Source organism: Sciurus vulgaris (genome assembly GCF_902686455.1).
Source record: "Sciurus vulgaris genome assembly, chromosome: 5".
Taxonomy (NCBI): Eukaryota; Metazoa; Chordata; class Mammalia; order Rodentia; family Sciuridae; genus Sciurus; species Sciurus vulgaris.
The window spans coordinates 130,116,813-130,135,384 of NC_136465.1; the positions used below are offsets into that span (position 1 = coordinate 130,116,813).

At 37.1% G+C, this 18,572-nt stretch overlaps 1 long non-coding RNA gene and 1 pseudogene across 4 annotated transcripts in view; one reads left to right on the forward strand and one right to left on the reverse strand.

Annotated features, from left to right (window-relative positions):
* The window catches only part of LOC306662497, a 166,900-nt gene that overhangs the window by 19,168 nt on the left and 129,160 nt on the right, over window positions 1-18,572 (forward strand). The gene's annotated exons all lie outside the window — the stretch shown is intronic.
* On the reverse strand, window positions 3,543-3,786 carry LOC306662284 (ribosomal protein eL39-like 2; annotated as a pseudogene). Its single transcript has one exon. The product of its transcript is annotated as a ribosomal protein eL39-like 2 (transcript).

Here is an 18,572-nt window from a genome sequence, read left to right on the forward strand (position 1 = left end):
AAAATCTAGAAGAGGATTTCTATGAACTAATTTGGATTGCTTTCTAGGATACATTACATTTTTAAAAGATGGTGCAAAAGAATATCTATTTTGTGATACTTTCCAGGAAAGAGAATCTTCTCCACAAACACACTTCAGACAGAGCACTAATCTCCAAAGTTTATAAAGAACTTAAAAAACGTATACCTAAAATACAAAGAACCCAATCAATAAATGGGCTAAAGAACTGGGCAGACACTTCACAGAAGATATACAGGTGATTGACAAATATATGAAACAGTGCTCATCATCCCTCGTAATTAGAGAATTGCAAATTAAAACCACCCTAAGATTTCATCTAACTCCAATCAGAATGGCTATTACCAAAAACACAAGCAATAATAAGTGTTGGCGTGGATGTGGGGAAAAAGGCACACTCATACATTACTAGTGGAGTTGCAAATTGGTGCAGTCACTCTGGAAAGCAGTATGGAGAATCCTCAGAAAGCTTGGAATGGACCCACCATTTGACCCAGCTATCCCACTTCTCGGTTTATACCCAAAGGACTTAAAATCAGCATACTACAGTTATTCAGGCACATCAATGTTCATAGCAGCTCAATTCACAATAGCTAGATTGTGGAACCAACCTAGATGCCCTTCAATTGATGAATGCATAAAGAAACGGTGTTATATATACACAATGGAATATGACTTGGCCATAAAGAAGAATAAAATCATGGCATTTGCTGGTAAATGGATGAAGTTGGAAAATATCATGCTAAGTGAAATAGGTCGAGCCCAAAACACTAGAGACTGAATGTTTTCTCTAATAAGTGGATGATGATATATAATGAGGAGGGGTGGAGGGGGGAAGAGAAGAATAAAGGAACTTTGGATAGTGTAGAGAAAAATGGGGTGGGGGTGGGAGGACAGAAAAATATTAGAATGAAACAGACAGTATTACCCTATGTATATTTATGATCTACATTGTGTACAACCATAGAAATGAAAGCTTGTACCCCATTTGTGTACAATGAATCAAAATGCAGTCTGTAAAAATAAAAAAAATTAATTAAAAAAATATATACACATCCATTCAATTTGTACCAAAAAAAAAAAAAAAAAAAAAAAAAAAAAAACCCAGAAAGGTTAACCCAGAAACTAACAAAAACTTGTCTACAGAGATAAATGGGGAAAGAGCAAGTGAAGGGAGGGATGACAGAGTAGGAAAACAAAAGTGAGTATAAATCTATAAACAGTTCTGGCTTTTAGAAATAAGAATAATGTTTCCTATATCAAAAATAAAAATAAATTCATTAAAACCAAGCATAAGGAGACAACCCCAGATTCAATACAAATGATAACAAATAAGCCTGTATCTATTTCACACTACATTGAAGGAGGTGGGCAAAGAGAGAATAAAGTTAAGAAACACTAAAAATCAGTCTTTGATAGTATAATCTAAGATCAAAAACAATAGTGTAAATAATCATTTTACACTAGTTAATAAGTTCCTGAACCCATAGATCCATAAGATATTAATTTTCAAGTTGGTTTATGTATATTTTAGGATTAGTCAAATTACTAAATAAAGTATGAATAATGAGAGGCAGATTATTTTTTACCATCAGGGAAAGGAGTTACAAATAAGGAAAGGAAGAAGGGTAGAATGGAATCCTGTGGTGGCAGATTGGAATCACATGTATTGGTATGAACTCATGGTGAGAGATTAGATAGATGATAGACAGACAAACAGACAAGAAGAAAAGGGAGAAAGGATACACACACGGATAGAGATTTAGATTATGTGTACATGCACGTGTTTTTATAAACATAAATTCTGTTCTAGCATTGTCTGATGAGAGAGCCTAGCAGTGACCACTCCAGCAGCAATGAGAACAGCAAGCAACCAGGTCTTGGTTTCTAGATACCATTCTCTAATAAAAGAAAACAGTATTCCTTGGAGAAAATACTCGTCTCAGAGTTGGAGCAGGGAAAGAACAGATGGCGCTGGAGCAACTGATGGTGCCAAGAAGAAAAGAAGTGCTCAAAAAGTTGAGGGTCACATATTTAAAGGACATAGGCATCAAGCTGAAGGGATGCCCAATGGTCATAGATGGACCAATTTCAAGAACAAAGTAAATGGTAATAGTAATGGATTATACAATACAGAATACAATACATACCCATGATTCCCTACTGATATAAATACATAATTGAGTAACTAATAAATGAGAGATATGGGAAATCTCTTTGCTAGAGAATTCCAATTAATTAATGTCAAAGAAATTATGGAAGTAGAAAAATCACCAGTTGGTATTAGTGGGCCAATATATGATTAGAAATGTAATATATGCATAGTCCTAAAGTATCTCTCTGTAATATACTCATAAAGTACAAAAGTAAAAATGGTTATTTTATAGTGAAAAACATGGCAGACAACACCTTAACTAAATGCTCGAAGTTAACATCATCAATAATTTTTAAAAATCAACAAAATGGACCCCCCTGGGGATGATGTACTGAACATCTTATGGTATCACTCTTGTATTCTTATCACATATGTATCAGCAACTGTACTTATATTAATTTAATCATAATCTGGATCCTTGACTATAAAATGGACATCAATAAGACAATTGACCAAAGTTAAATAAGGCCTGTGGATTAGTCAAGAATATAGTATCAGTGTTAGTTTCCTGACTCTGGAGATTATACTTTATATAAGTAAAACATTAGCATTTCGCTAAGTTGGGTAAAGGCTATATGGGAATTCTTTGCACTATTTTTGCAAATTTTTGTTAGTCTGAAATCATTTCAAAGTAAAAATTAGTAAAAATATTTTTGCTAATGAATAGTAAAGAATGAAGAATGAAGAATGAAGAATGAAGAGACAATTGCAAATCTTTCCTTTCCTGCTAGTTAGAAGAGTTCATTATAAAATCTGTCTTTCAAAATGAAAGGATATTTTTTTCTCAGTGCTAAAGAATACATACAGAAAGACATATATAATATAAATTCTTCTCTAGAATGTATGTTCCCTTTCTCTGACACATTGTTTTAATTTTCCTACTGTGATCTGGGTAATGAAAAAATTCTCTAGAAATCAACATTTTATCCTAGTGAATTTTAAGCACCTTAAAGTTTAATATTATGTATGTATTTTTAATCATCAGATTTAGGGAGCATCATTTTTGTACAAGCTACTAGATGTAATTTAGCACCAAAGAAGATTTGTCCCATGTTTAACAAGTACTCATGTGCAATTATGAAAATTCCTTCTTGATTTTGAAAAGGGGAGAAATAGATGAACTTATAAAGGTCTAGGGCTCTATAAGTTTAGGCCAATTTTACAAACTACAAGAGTCTATGGTTACCTCACTTCACATTCTTAACATGAAATAACCTGAACCAGATCATTTATATATACCACACACATTTTCATTTAGTTGCTAATTATGATGAATGCTGTCTTTATTTTTTTTTTAAAGGAAAGTTCTCACATTTTTATTACTAAGCCAACCTACTGCATAGTGTAGAAATAGAGAAAATTGTTTTTCTCAGAAAACCTGTCCAACTACCCAGAGAGTGTTGCTTTCAGTTTGGTGTGGTAAGATGATAGTGACCCTGATACAGCATAAATTGGTGTGCCATAGACCCAGCTTGGTTCTCCTCCAGTGTCTTCTCTTGGAGTTGTACCTGATTTTATCACCAGGTTTCAGTTGACTCCATTGGGGAATGGAACTATTTTGCTTGTTTCTTGTCCAGGAATTGTTTGTTCCTGAAAGTCTTGTCAGAAGACATAGTGAGGAATCACCCACACCCACACACTACCATGGCTGAGAAGGGGAGAGAGAGCTGACTTTATTGTTATCTTAATAAAATGTTTTACTTTGAAGAATTCAAAGAAAAATACAGCTGGTCACCTGATTTTGCCACCAGAGGGCATAAGACATTAAGAAATAGGCCAAATGAGGTCCTCTTGTGCTTGAGATTCTCTGATTTCATGTTTTAAAATCTTTGGGTAGCTATTTCAAGAAATAAACTCATTCAGAAGCCAAATAAGCTATGTGAAAAAGAGAAGAAGAGATTAGGAGGAGAAAAGTATTTTTATAATAATAAAAATTCTTACTTTTATAGTAACAATAACAGTGATAATGATAACAATGGACTTTCCAGAAACCACGGGAATCAAAGTTTTACCTCATCTATCTAGCCACCTGCCAAGAGCACTGTTCCTCCATCACCTCACATGTTGACAAAGAACTTTCCAATATGTCCCTTTCTTCCATAGTTCCAATAGTTAATGAGGAAAACTGTACTTTGTTTTTTACTGAGCAGGATATATGCACTAAAAACTTGTGTTCCCAATTCTATTTCCTGTTTCCCTCTTATACTCCACTGACTTAGAAGGACAAACCTCCTATTTCTTTTTAGGAATTTTTATTTTCTATGAGATAAGGGCTTCAGTCTTGGGAAATGGGGCAAATTTCCCTTTCAACCTACCATGTGTGCAGTACACATCTCTTTCTATACTTCAAGTTTCAATCTTTCTTATTTGTTCACTTCTTATGTCTTCAGAACTCCAGAGGTTATTTGCAATTCTCTTCATCTACCTTCCTTACATCTGTAGGTGAAAGTATGTACCTATGCTTTATAAAGGAATATAAATTTATTGGAAGAAATGGAAGACTCACATGGATCAGTCCTACAAGTCTCTTAAAACTAATAAAGAGCATCTATTTATGTTCAATACTTTTGTGCTACAATTTCTGTCATAAAGTTATTTTTTCCTACTCTGAATATCATCATGGATTCATAGCATTATGAACTCAACTCATTTATGAATAAATATTCTAAGTGATTTTTTTATTTGCATTATAGTTACACATAATATTGGGGTTCATGTTGGTATAATTATATAAGCATGGAATATAATTTTCCCTAATTAGTCCCCATTACTTCCCCTTTCCTTCTCCTCCTCCTACTCCCTGTTTCCTTTTCTCTACTTTTTACTGGTCTTTCTTCTATTTATCTATAGTTTTTAAAATTAGTGCTCTATAGACATACATGTAGATGAAGTTCTCTGTGCTATATTTATATATGTACATAGGATAGTTTGGTCAATATTATCCCTCTTTTCCTACCATTTCTCATTTCTCTTCTCTCCCCATCAATTCCCTTCCTCTACACCACTGTTATCTCTTCTATTTTCATGGAATTCCTCACCCCCTATTTTTTTCCTCCCTTTTTTTTTTGTATAGCTTCCATATATGATAGAAAACATTCAGCCCTTGACTTTCCGAGTCTTGTTTATTTCTCTGAGCATGATGGTCTCTAGTTTCATCCATTTACAGGAAAATGCCATAATTTCATTCTTGTTAATGGCTGAATAAAACTCCATTGTGTGTATATACCACTTTTTCTTTATTCATTCACCTGTTAATGAACACTTGGGCTGGTTCCATAGCTTGGCTACTGTGAATTGCACTGCCGTAAACATTGATGTGGTTGTATCACTACAGTATGCTGATTTTAGTTCTTTTGGATAACCACCAAGGATACAAGGTTGGTTCAATATACACAAGTCAATAAGTGTAAAATACTGCATAGAGTTAAGGACAATAGGTGCAGAAAAATAATTTGACAAAGTGCAGCACCCATTCATAGTTTTTTGTTTTTGTTTTTGTTTTCTTTTTTTGCTTTTAAAGCCAGATTTATTTGGAGGAAATATATGACAAGTACCATTATTTTCTCAAATGGCAATCTCAAGATATCTCACCCAGGAATGAAAATTATGATGTCATTTTGTCATTTTCATGGGTTCTAAAGGCTTGTTAGTAACTCTTCCCCATCTGATCACTGATCCTTGATTCTAAATTGAGATCAGGGCAGAAAGGTAGAGAGATATCTGGTTTTACCTAGAGAAACAATCTATAAGAAAAGGGAAAGAAACCAGAAATTAAAGTGACCCTTTCTCTCTGGAGGTCTAACTTTACTCTAGACAAGTAGCAACATCTGCAACTACAGGGCAAGCACCACTATAGGGCATTCTGTATAAAAACTGCAGGAAATTCCATCAAGGGGCCTTTATGTTTTCCCACATCTCTGAATCTACTACAAGTTCAAGGCTAAAAATGTGGACAGGGAGTGAGAAGATGTTTGTTTTCACTCTGATTCTACTGTGCAAACTCTGAAAACTCATAAGCCTTTGAGACTTTGTTTTCCCCATCTGTGAAATTATTGCATTGGATTAAAGACTGTTTAATTCTAGTACTACAATTTGCAGGAGATATTCATTTTTCCAATTCTCATTTGCCATTTAATTTGTTTGGATGCCGTGTCGAACCAGCCTTTTCTTTTCTTTTTTTTTTTTTTTACTTCTGTAACATTGTCTTTAATTGAGAAATACTTCAAAAATACAGAAAAACAGAAATATTGCAATATCAGATACCCGGCACCCACCAGTGAGATGGAACAAATACTACCATATTGCTACCCTCATTTGTTTAAAACACTAGAGAAACCAGGGATAGAAGGATCTTAACTCAACATTGTAAAGACTATACTAGTGATAGAAAGAACTTAATTCAGCATTGTAAGTTCTAGGACAACATCATGCTGAACAGACAAAAATCTAAAGTAGTTCCTCTAAAATCAGAACAAGATAAGACTATCCACTCTCACCCTTCCTATTTAACATAGTCCTTAAAAATCTAGTCAGACCAATCAGGCAAGGAAAGGAAATTAAAAGGATACAAATAGGAAAATAAGTAGTGAAATTATCTCTATTTGCTGATGACACGATCCTATATTGAGAAGACCCCCTAGCCCGTGCCAAAAAAACCTCCACCAGAAGACTTCTAGAGCTGATAAATTTAGCAATGTAGCAAGATATAAGACCAACACACAGAAATCAATAGCTTTCCTATACTCAATAATGAATCTGCTGAGAAAGAAATCAGGAAGACTACCCCATTAGCAAATCTAAAAAAACTAAAATACTTTGGAATAAATCTAACCAAAGGGGTGAAAGACTTCTATCATGAAAACTACAGAACACTGAAAAAAGAAATCAAAGAAGACCTTACAAGATGGAAAGGCCTCCCTATTCTTGGATAAGAAGAATGAATATTATCAAAATAGCCATACTACTAAATGCATTACACAGATTCAGTGCAATTCCCATGAAAACACCAATGACAGTATTCATAGAACTAGGAAAAATAGCTTTAAAATTCATTTGGAAGGATAAGAGATTAGCCAAAGCAATTCTGAGCAGCAAGAACCATACTAGAGGCATCACAATACCAGACCTCAAATTATATTACTGAGCTATGTAACAAATATAGCAATTTGGCAACGAGGCAGATGTGAAAAACAATGGGATAGAAGACACAGAGACAAACACACATGAATACAGTCATCTGATCTTTGAAAAAGAGGAATTTTGATCTATCACACTATGGAGTTTTATTTTTACCCAACAGGTGATTATAGAACAACTACTGAGTAGTCCAACAGTCCTCAAAAGAATCCTATGAGATAAACCCTACATTTATCCTCATTTCAAAATCTGGAAATTGAGGTCCAGGTCATACACCAAGCAGGTGGTAGTGCTAGGACATCAGCACATACAGCCTGGCTTTAAGCTCTGTCCCTTTAACCATCACACACTTTTTTATATATAGGTATTGACTCCATGTGATTTTTCTTATCACTCTAAGATTTGAAGTCTAGCCCAATTGGATGAATTGTTAAAAACTAAGTGAAACTTCAAAATCTATGAAAATTGTTGGTTTATATATATATATATTTTTTAATACAAGAAGACTGAAAATGGAAAAACATTTTCCTAAAATATCCAACCAGGTAGAAGGATTTAGCTGGGGAAAGGGAAAAGCCAGTGGTGAAAATGGAGTGTAATATTAATTTTCAAATGCATTAGAATGACATAGGGGGACTTCTGAAATTATAGATGCATAGGATTTATTACAGAAATTTTGACTTAGGAGATTTAGAGTACAGACCATGAAACTATATTTTTTAAAACTCTGCATTTGTTAAAGAAAAGTAAACCTGAGGTAACAAACAGATTCCTTAAGTGTTGGTACATTAAAACAATGGAAATTATTTCTTGTTCATAGAATGGTGAGGTTGGTAGGGAAGCTCTTCCTCATGCCCAGTTCAGTCGCCTAGACTCTTTCCCTCTGTGTCTGTCACCTACCCTCAGGATTCAGTTTGCATCTTCCAATGGAAGGGAAAATAGCATGTTAGGGCACATGTGGGGAGTGGTAATGGGCCAGACTGAAAGCAGCATGGATTTTCACTTTGCTCTCATCCCATTAAGGAGAACTCAGACACATGGTGATACCCACCTTAAAGGGAGAAAGGGAAATATAGTCTAACTGCTGAGCAAAGAAAAAGAAGTAGTTTTCAGGGAACAGGAAGCAGTCTGTGCCATAAGCTCACCATGTGATATTGATGTACGGTCCGTGTATGGTTTAAACTTGATGGTTGAAAACATGACCTTTCAGTCAAAATAATCTAGGTTCAATCTTGGCCATTTGACAGCTAAATATTTCCCTTGCCCTATGTCTCAGTTTCTCTTTGTTATAAAATCATAAACATTCTACATCTTAAAAATTATCCAAGACTGAAATGAGATTATATGTTCATCATTAGAATCACAATTGGTAATTTATTAACAGTAAGAAATGTTTTAATTGTGTCAGTTTGGGAGGCAAGGTATTTTATTTCAGGTAAGAACATAGGTGCATCAGCATCAGAATTAATGTTGGTCCAACCAAATGATTAGACTAGGAAGGTTTTGAATGTAGAGAATCTTAACACAATAGCACTGATTTCTAGCTGTCATAAAAATGTCCTGGACAAGTGGACAGCTCTCCATCACGAGACCATTAGGAGATATGAACTTTTTCTAACTAGTGGCTTCGCCATACGCTAGGAATTACAATCACCTTTGTCACTGTGTGAATAAATATGTGGAAGCAGTATGTGCTATGGTCCGAACTTTTTTCAATACTAGGAAATTTGAAATTCACGGAGAGTAAAATTACTCTAACTTAAAAGTGATATGAAAACAACCTTTGAAGGCTAGGGAGATAGCTCAGTTGGTAGAGTGTTTGCCTCACAAGCACAAGGCCCTGGGTTCAATCCCCAGCACCGCAAAAAAAAAAAAAAAAAAAAAAAAAAAAAAAAAAAAACCAAAAAAAAACCCTTGAGTTAAACTGAGAAAGAATGAAAATTTAGTCTTAAGCTAATATTTACAATAATCTCTAATTGTCACATATTTTCATTCAGAATGCTCAGAATGCTTTAGATTTAACTTTTGTCACATACAAATGTATATCAGTACACAGGAAAAACTCAGTGACTGCTGAGCTCTGGGGCGCTAATCATTGGAGGCAAGTGGTACCATTAGTGATGAGCTAAATGTTGTACCAATTACAGAGTGGTTCTGAAGTCTGCAGCACTCTGAGGGCACTGTCTAAACATAAAGTTATCTTTCAGAGGCAGAGAAAACCTTTGTTCACTATTTTTAAAGCTGACTAACACACAGCTTCTTTAAAAGAGAAATAATTTTCACTAAACCACAAGAATATATCTATGGTTCCCTGGTCTCCAGATCTCAGTCTGAGGAATACAACCATATTCTAAATAACCCAGACAAAATGTGTCTCTGCATGCTTCATCTTCCTGGTTTCCCCACCATTTTACAGCCCTCCCAATTTCAGAACTAATTTCCTCCACCCCCTTACCACACACACATTTCTTGTGCTGTTTTCTCCATCAAGCATCTCAGAACATTATCTTCTCCATCTGATTCCCTGGTCCCCAAACTGAAGCTTGTCTTTTAGGTCTTGTTATAATTTGATGCATTCTCGCTGACCAGATAAAAAGTGATCAGAACCTGGATTTTCCTGTCCTTAATGCCCTGACAGAGGTCAATGTTCTCAGCTCTGCAGCCTCCTCCTTCTGTGTTCTTGCCTTGACTGGATCACAAGTTAGGGTAGGGGGAAGAAAGGACATAAGGCCCAGGTGCTAGACCCTGTGAAGTCACTTGACTTATTACTCTGGGATTGTTATGATTTGGATGTGAGGTGTCCCCCAAAAACTCGTGTGAGTCAATGCAAGAGGTAGAGCAGAAATGATTGGGGTATGAGAGACTTGACCCAATGAGCAAATTAATCCCCTGACAGAATTGAGTGGTAACAGAAGGTAAGTAGGGTGTGACAAGAGGTCATTGGAGTATTTACCTTGTATCTGGCAAGTGGAGTCTCTGCTTTCTAATGATCACGTGAACCGTTTCCCTTTGCCACACTCTTCCACCATGATGTTCTGCCTCACTGAGAGCTGTGAGGAATGGAGTTGCCTGTCTATGGACTTAGACCTCTGGAACTATGAGCCCCCAAATAAACTTTTCCTCCTTAAAATAGTTCTTGTAAGGTCACAAGCATTAAAAAAGCTGACTAAAACAGGTATCCTCAGGAAATAACGAGCACTTGAGCTTTCTTTTCCTCCTTTGAAAATGAGGAATGTGACAATGTCCCAGGCTCAATTAATAATCACTGTTAACTCCTAAGTGTACTTGCTTTTCCATCAGGTGTCAGATGTATTATCTTATTTAATCTGCACTACATCCCTTGAAATCTGCCCCAAATCTCTCTCTAACATGGAGAGTGAGGGGTAGGAGGAGATGTGCAGTCAGTTTCCTTCTGAGCACATTTCAAGGGAAGTCATGCCAAGGTCAGGGATACAACCAGACCCAGTGATTTGAGACCATGGAGAGTGCAGTGTGTATTTAGATGAGGAAACAGAGGCAAAGAAAGGTTAAGTAAGTGGTTCAGTCAATTTGGCAAAGTCCTTTGAATTTTTGAGGTTTTCAGGTGATCTAGACTCAGTGTATTTAGTTGCTTCCTAAAGCACAATAAGAAAAGAAAACCACCAAGACCAGAGGCACACACAGATAAACACCAGTGTCTTGTGGGCTCCATTTAGCAGCGCCTCTGTGGTCATTCTTTGCCACACTGGCTCACTTTACAAAAAGTCAAGTACCATAAACTTACATTTGACCTAGTTTAATCAAACTGTGGGTTGTGGTTCAATGGTTCAATAATTGATTACTAAGAAGTTAAACAGCTTTGAACAACCACTGTAAAATCCACTCTTTTGTGGTCTCTCTCTGAAACTAACATCGCTATTTCTCACTACCATGAATGTACTGTAACTCCTTCCAAGAAACCTTACACTGCAGGGGAGTTACATTTCTGTAGACATTATTTTTCAAGCAGCATGGATTAAGAAAGACCATGGAGAGGTGTTGAGTTGATGGTCCATCTAATGCAAGCTCCCAAGGGCATTCTTAGGTTTAGTTTCTGCTGTTCACTGACAGTAGCATTGGAGTCTTCATTTTGCTCACTGATAATGTCTGCATTGCTTACTTCCTACCTAACAAGCAAACTCAAGTGGAGAAAAAGCAGAACAGACCTGGGATTTCTGGTGTCAAGAGAACAGACAAAGCACAGCATGCTGAGATCCACTGGTTGTGGCTCCCTCCACGACTAGCTGAAGTGAGAGGAAAAGGACAGAACAAAATTGGATATCTGAGGCCTCCCAGAAACAGCCAACCTTCTGAAAGCCAAGACTCAGCCCTGCTCTGCAGACCACACTGCACAGGCTAGAGGCAGGAGCCATTTCTAATAGAGAAAGACTGGCGAGAATATAGAGAATCATACAACAGACCCCAAAGCAAGAGGAAGTTGCCTTCTGCTTTTCTATTTGGGTTTCACAAGCCTCCCTCAGCTACTCTGGAAAGTTTGCACAAGCATTCTGCTTTGAGTTTGGAAAGGTGTGATGTTCCTTCATGTGGGGGTGTTAAGTTCATCATCAGAAGAAAAAAATTGCCAGACCCCTCCCTGCTCTCAGCAGTGCAGTGTGGAAGTACAGCAGATCCGCTCTGACATTTCGTTTCTGCCTCCCTTAGCCCTAGTCACTAGATTGCAGTTTAGAGGTTGTTTTGTTTTGTTTCTAATTGGTTTTACCCTTTACGCCAAGTGTCTAAATCACTTTAACTAAAGATCTAATAATTCTGACTAATAGGGGAAACTGGTATCAGCCACCTGCCAGGACTGGATCTATGGGTCTGCTCATGTTCCCTGTCTTATTTTACCCCTCCCCATCCAATCTGCAATCAGGGCAGTTATTCCGAGTGCAGTAGTGAGGGCTACTGAATGAAGAAGGGAGCATGGGCAGATGTGCCAACTTGGCAGAGACGTGACTGCAGAAAGGAGAAGAAACTGCCTGGCCAAGGGAACGCTGCCCCAAATCTCTCTCTAACATGGAGAGTGAGGGGTAGGAGGAGATGTGCAGTCACTTTCCTTCTCCCGAGCACATTTCAAGGGAAGTCATGCCAAGGTCAGGGATACAACCAGACCCAGTGGTTTGAGAGCTTGGAGAGTGCAGATCACCGCAGCCGCTTTAACTCCCATGGACTCAAATTCAGCAGGCATATGTTTGAAGACCACTAACCATACCTATTGTCATCACTTCATATGCATGACATGGTTCAAGTGTGTAAGCGCTTTAATTAAGGAAGGACAATTAACAATGCACAGAGGAGGGGAAGGCCTTTGCCATCAAGTGCAGAAGGAAATTCGCATGGTTTACCTAAAAATAGTGAAAGCTGTTCTTCTGTGGTGTGGTATGGTATTAGGGCTCCCTTGAGGATGGAGAGGAAATGTAAGGTGCAAAAGAGGAAGGTGAAATAGCATGGAGCGAGGAATGAAAACCCCTGGAAAGAAACTAGCAAGTGAGAGCACTGAAAGTGCAGGAATAGCCAAGATGTGCAGGAGGTCTCAGCTGCACTGCAACACAGGCTCTTTCACCATCTTGTCTGAGACTTATGTGGCCAGCTCAGCATGAAATGGTTGTCCTAGTTCATCACATTAGCTAGTAGTACATATTTTTAGCACTTTGACAAACATTTCTGTGAAATTTAGATCTAAGAGGTAGGGTTTAAGATTTGGGATTTATAGAGAAAGAAAGCCAACCCTATTTCCTCCAAACATGAGGGTGGTGGTTGTGACTGCTGAGTGAGGCACCACAGTAAGGACAGCCTCCTCTTCCCCTGACAGCAGACACTATACTGCACGCAGTTTTCTGCATCAGGAATTCTCAGTCTTTAGAAGATGAGTGTGGAATATGATATTCCAAGAGGGAGATATAATAAGACATATGTCACCAAGATATTTAACATTTGATGTCTCCCATTTATTTATTCATTTATTTATTTTTACCAAATCATTAACACCTTCTGAAATAATTTCTGCTGAGTTCAATTTGAAAAACACTAAGTGTGATTGTTAATTTTAGGTGTTTATTTGTCTGTGCCACTGTGACAAATATCTGATCAAACATTAATCTGGGATATTTCTATAAGGGTGCTTTCAGATGAGATTTATATTTAAATCTGGACTTTTATTGAGTATAGTATATTGCCCTCCATAACATGAGCCAGCTTCATCCATTCAATTGAAGTCCTTAGACCTTATCTAAGATTTATTAATTGCTTCACACATTGATTATGTATATTTGATTTTTATACATATACATGTGTCAAATAAATAATTTTGAACTTGATGTTTACAATAATGTCTTGAGAACATATGTCAAAGAAGTCACAATTCCAAAGTCAACATCAACAAATAAAGAAAGGGAAGATTATACTCTGTTTTAAAAACAAAGCAATAGAAACACCAGCAATGTTTGAGATTCAGTTCAACAATCATTAACTGAAGATTTCTTTCCAAAACTAATTTTTCCATTGGCATACCACAAGGGTTACTAAAACTGCTACTACTAGCTGTGATCTTAGACCAAGTTTTTTAGCTGCTCTGTACTTCTACTTTCTTATCTGCAAGTTGGTGATGGGAAAAAATAAAAATAATAAAATTTTCTCAGAAATTGATGCCATTTACATTACTGCCTATCAGTCTCATTCTTAACCCAGTGAAATCTCCTGAAAAAAAAAAGAGTCCAGAAGAAAAGCAGGGAGCCTACACTTATTGTGTACCTACTGCAAACTAGCATTCTATAAGTGATTTTATTTAGTCATCATAGCCTTGTGATAAAACACTTTTATCAATTATACAAGTGATATGGAGTCCTATAGGCCTCAAGGTTTAGATCAGAAGCTGTTAGTTACATGAAATATCTTTTCTTGCAAAGGATACTGTGTAGTGATGCTGCACTGAACAGAACTCTTCAGCCACCTTCCAGAGAACTGAAAATGGCAAACCAAAGAGTCCTGGACTTTCACCCAGGTCCACCTAACTATAAACTCTTGGTGGTAATGGTTTTCAGAAGCTACTCACTACCATGACCCTTTACACTCAAGAGTCATTAGCTCATTGGTTAGGAGAATAGATTCTGAAGTCAGGTTTAATCACAGCTGTTCTGTGTACTAGACACATGACCTTGGTACTATAGTCTAGATCTTAAGTGTCCCCCAAAGGCTCATGTATTGAAGACGTTTTCATCGGCCTATGGCATTATCAGGAGGTGGTGGAACCTGTAAAGATGAGTCTTAGTGGAAGGAAATTAGGTTTTTGGGTTGTGCCCTGTAATGGGATCTTGGGACCCTGGTCCTTACCTGTCCTATTTTACTTCACCATGAGGTCAGGGCTTCTTCCACCAACCACATCACCATGATTAATTCTTCATTGCAGGCCCAAAAGCAGTGAACTAATTGACCACAGACTGAAACTTCGAAACCATGAGACAAAGTAAACCCTTCTTCCCTTTAGGTTGATTATCTCATGTATTTTCTTTAACTCAAAACATGAAGATTACAGATCATCCTTCCTAAAGTTGCACCGTGGTTAAAAAATGAATACAAATGGCCAAGTTCAGGATCTGGCACACAGTAATTATTATTTCCTTCACATTTTTAAAATTTATTTCCTTTTTTCTTTCTCATTCATCTTCACAATTCATTGTCCTTGATTTCTTCCCATGGTTCAACCGAAACCAGTCAACCTAACACGACCTGTTCCAGCGACCTCCTTGCCATATCCAGCACTTCTTTTTTGATCTCATGCAGCTTTATATCCATTCTGTCCAACACATTATCCAGTGTTAATGGAGTCATTAACACTCCATTTTGCCTCCGCACTGGGTCATGCACTGGGCTTGGCATAGGTACACAGTGGTAACTACAGCAGGCACAATCACTACCTCATGGAGCTTTCAAGTTCATGATGAGACACTGATATTCATATATATCAAAATACACACACACATCGATTCCAACAAATTGTGTTATGTCAGAAAATAACAGCATATTCTACAAGAGAATGAAAGAAGGAACTTTTTGTTTAATGGTTGGGGAATGTTTGAGATCCAAAGTGAAGCCAGGTATGGAAAAAGTCATTTCCACTGAAAGAGTAGTAGCATGTAGGAAACCTCTAAGGTAGAAAATAGGTTGCTACATTGGATGAAGTGAAAAAACATCCACACAGCAGAACAAGAGGAAGGGTGGCATGAAATAAGGCATAAAAATGGGCATGCACGTAGCCAGCAGAGTCCTGCAAACGATGATAGCGGTTTGGATTGAATTCCAAGGGCCAATGGAGAGTTTAGAGCCAGAAGATTATATTAATCTCTGTGGGTCTGGTTTGTAGCATGGATTAGAAGGGAAATAGAAAGGAAGTTGAGCAATCACCTGGTGTGAGAGTCTTAGGTGAGCTGGAAAGTATTCTCATTGGAGATGAATTGGATATGATAACAAAGAAAGAGCAGCCATGCTCTTGGCTCATGATTTGAGCAGCAGGCTAGACAGTGGAGTCATTTACCAAAAGGAAGCACTAAATCACTCTCCAGGAGAAAGTTCTGGATCTTTATAGTTTTAGAAGTCTCCCAGGAGATTCTGATGGCTAATTCTAGCTGAGAAAATCTAGAGACATGGTATGTAATAGTGCTCAAATTTATTGGCTCATAAGTTTATCTTTTGATGTAGATAATCTACCTTTTTCAAATCTTACTGCTTACTGGCTGTATCACTGGGCAAGCAAGTTTTCTTATCTGTAAAGTGCCAATAGCAATATGTATTAATAATATAAAACACGGGGAACAATTTCAGTTACTATTTTTTAATAAATCAGTTGAGTAAACTCAGTATTTTCTCTTCTCTAAACATTAGCTCTTGCCCTTCCCTTTGATTGATGTGCTTATCTTGCCTTTTACGTGTTACGATTTCCTGTTTTCTCCTGAGAGATAACTTTCCTCGGACTATCCCCCCAAGTCACCACTGTCTCCAGCCAATCGTATGTGCCATTTCTCCCATTTGTATGGACTGACTCATAATTTTCTGCGGACACTTCCATTGTATAACATAACACATTATGTTAGAATTGCCTATTTTTTTTTCCCTTTGGATTGTCTCTTGGAGAAGACTTAGAACTCCTAGAAGTAGCTCATTTTATCTTACAAGTTACATCCACAAACTCAGACTGTTGTCATAACTCAAGGCCAATATACATTTGTTGGATCTAGTTGAATTTAACCAAATTAAAAGCAGAATACCCTCAGGGAACTCATCTCACAATTTCAGTTTCTTTATTAAAGTAGTGTCTAGTTGCAGATATAGCAGATCATGCCTAAAGTATGTAAAAAACGGACTCAAAGTAACTATTTAGACCCAAGCTTAAACCTAAGCTAGTCATGCTAAATATAATACCTTTCATATCTGCCTCTCACCTAGGCTTTGTTTTTCCTGAGAAATGTGGGACCCATGCCTTTCTGGGAAACAGAGGAAAGTAGAAGGAGTCGGGAGGAAGAGACACTCCTACAGCTTTACAAAATCTCCTCCCCTTGTTCAGAAAAGAAAAGAAAACTGCCATGTGTTCCATATGAACAAACATGCCTAGGTTGGGTGGAGTCCTTCCCAACCATGTGGACTTACAGTAGCTCCAAACACCAGCAGGCAAAAACAGGTGATATTACAGGCATGGTGAAAACTCTGGCACAACTTTTGTTATAGGACCCATGGTTTCTACCATGCTCTGGTGAAGAAGCAGAATTTAATCTCTCTCATACTAATGTTTCTGGAGCTTTCAACCTCTAGAACGTGTACACAAGTCATGCATTTTAAAGAAAAATAATTTGATGAAGGGTTTGGATTCCTGAAGGAAAAGTTAAAGAGGACTTTTTATTCTTTAATCTCAAGGCAGATGGACATAACAGAAAGCAGTATGACATGTGCAAATGGATAGTCTTTGAAGTCAAAAGGATTTGACTTCAAATTCTTAGTCACTAATGATGATGATAGCTAACACTTATATGTGCTTACTACATGCTGGGCTGTCTTCTAAGTGCTTTACATATATTACCATTTCATTCTTAAGAAAAATAAAAGAGAAAGACACTATCATTGTATTTTACAGTGAAAGAATCTGAGACATAAGCTAGAAAACAAAATCCAGGCAGTTGTACTCCAGACATCTATGTTGTCTTTCCCAGGTGCCTCAGGAGCTCATGGTCTGACTTTCAGAAACCAAAAGAGAACTGAAGGAGATAATATGAGTAGAACCCCATATACCAGAGGGGCATCCAGACTAGAGAAGTTTCTTTAAATTTTCAACTTGAACACTCTTAATGTACTATCAGATTTCTAAGGGAATTCTAGTAAGGTCTTGATGTAGCTAGAGTGCCAAAGAACAACAGATGTTTGTATATACTGAATAAACTAGAAACTTTAGCATTTACTTTTTAAATCTTTTCACTGATTGATCCAGAAAGCAATATTCGTCTGGGAAGCCAACTATCCCAATGCTTCTCAATTAACCATCAAAACTGTGAGATCCCAGAAGGAGACCAATTATTTAAACCTGAAGGGGCCACTTAGAAAAGTCCTTGAAAGATCATGAGAATTTATACGGAAAGAAAAGATGAAAGCTTAGTCTACTGAGGAATCTGCATAATCGAAGCACCCAGGAGGCACGAGAATTCACACAGGATTAGGAAAGGGTGAAGAAAACAACAACAGGAATGAAGGAAGCCTGCAAAACTGGACTAGGAAGAGGCTATAAAGGGCCTTAAATGGCAGACTGAAGATACTGGACTTGATTCTGAGTGCTGCAGTGAGCCATGGACAGTTTTTGAGAGAAAAATACATGATCCAACCTAACCTTTAGCAAGATAATTGGTGTTATATTCATTGTGTACTGAAGTGGAGAGTCCAGGTAACAGAAAGATCAATCTTGACATAGAAGTACAAGAAACCATTTGTTATTTTTGTACATCAGTATATTAAACTACACCAGTACACACCAACATGTTAAAATCTTCGGAGTTAAGAGCTATACATTATTTGTCACTGGACTAAAAATGGAAATAAATCTCTATAACCTCTAAGGAAGGTAAAACTGAGAATTTGGAGTTGTTACTGAAACTATCAAAATATCACATAAAACTTCAGACATGCAAAGAAATGGAATTGTAGAATCACACTTGTATTTCAACCAGAGAACAGAATCTGAGCAGCGTGTGTGAAGTAAGCAGTGTTTACA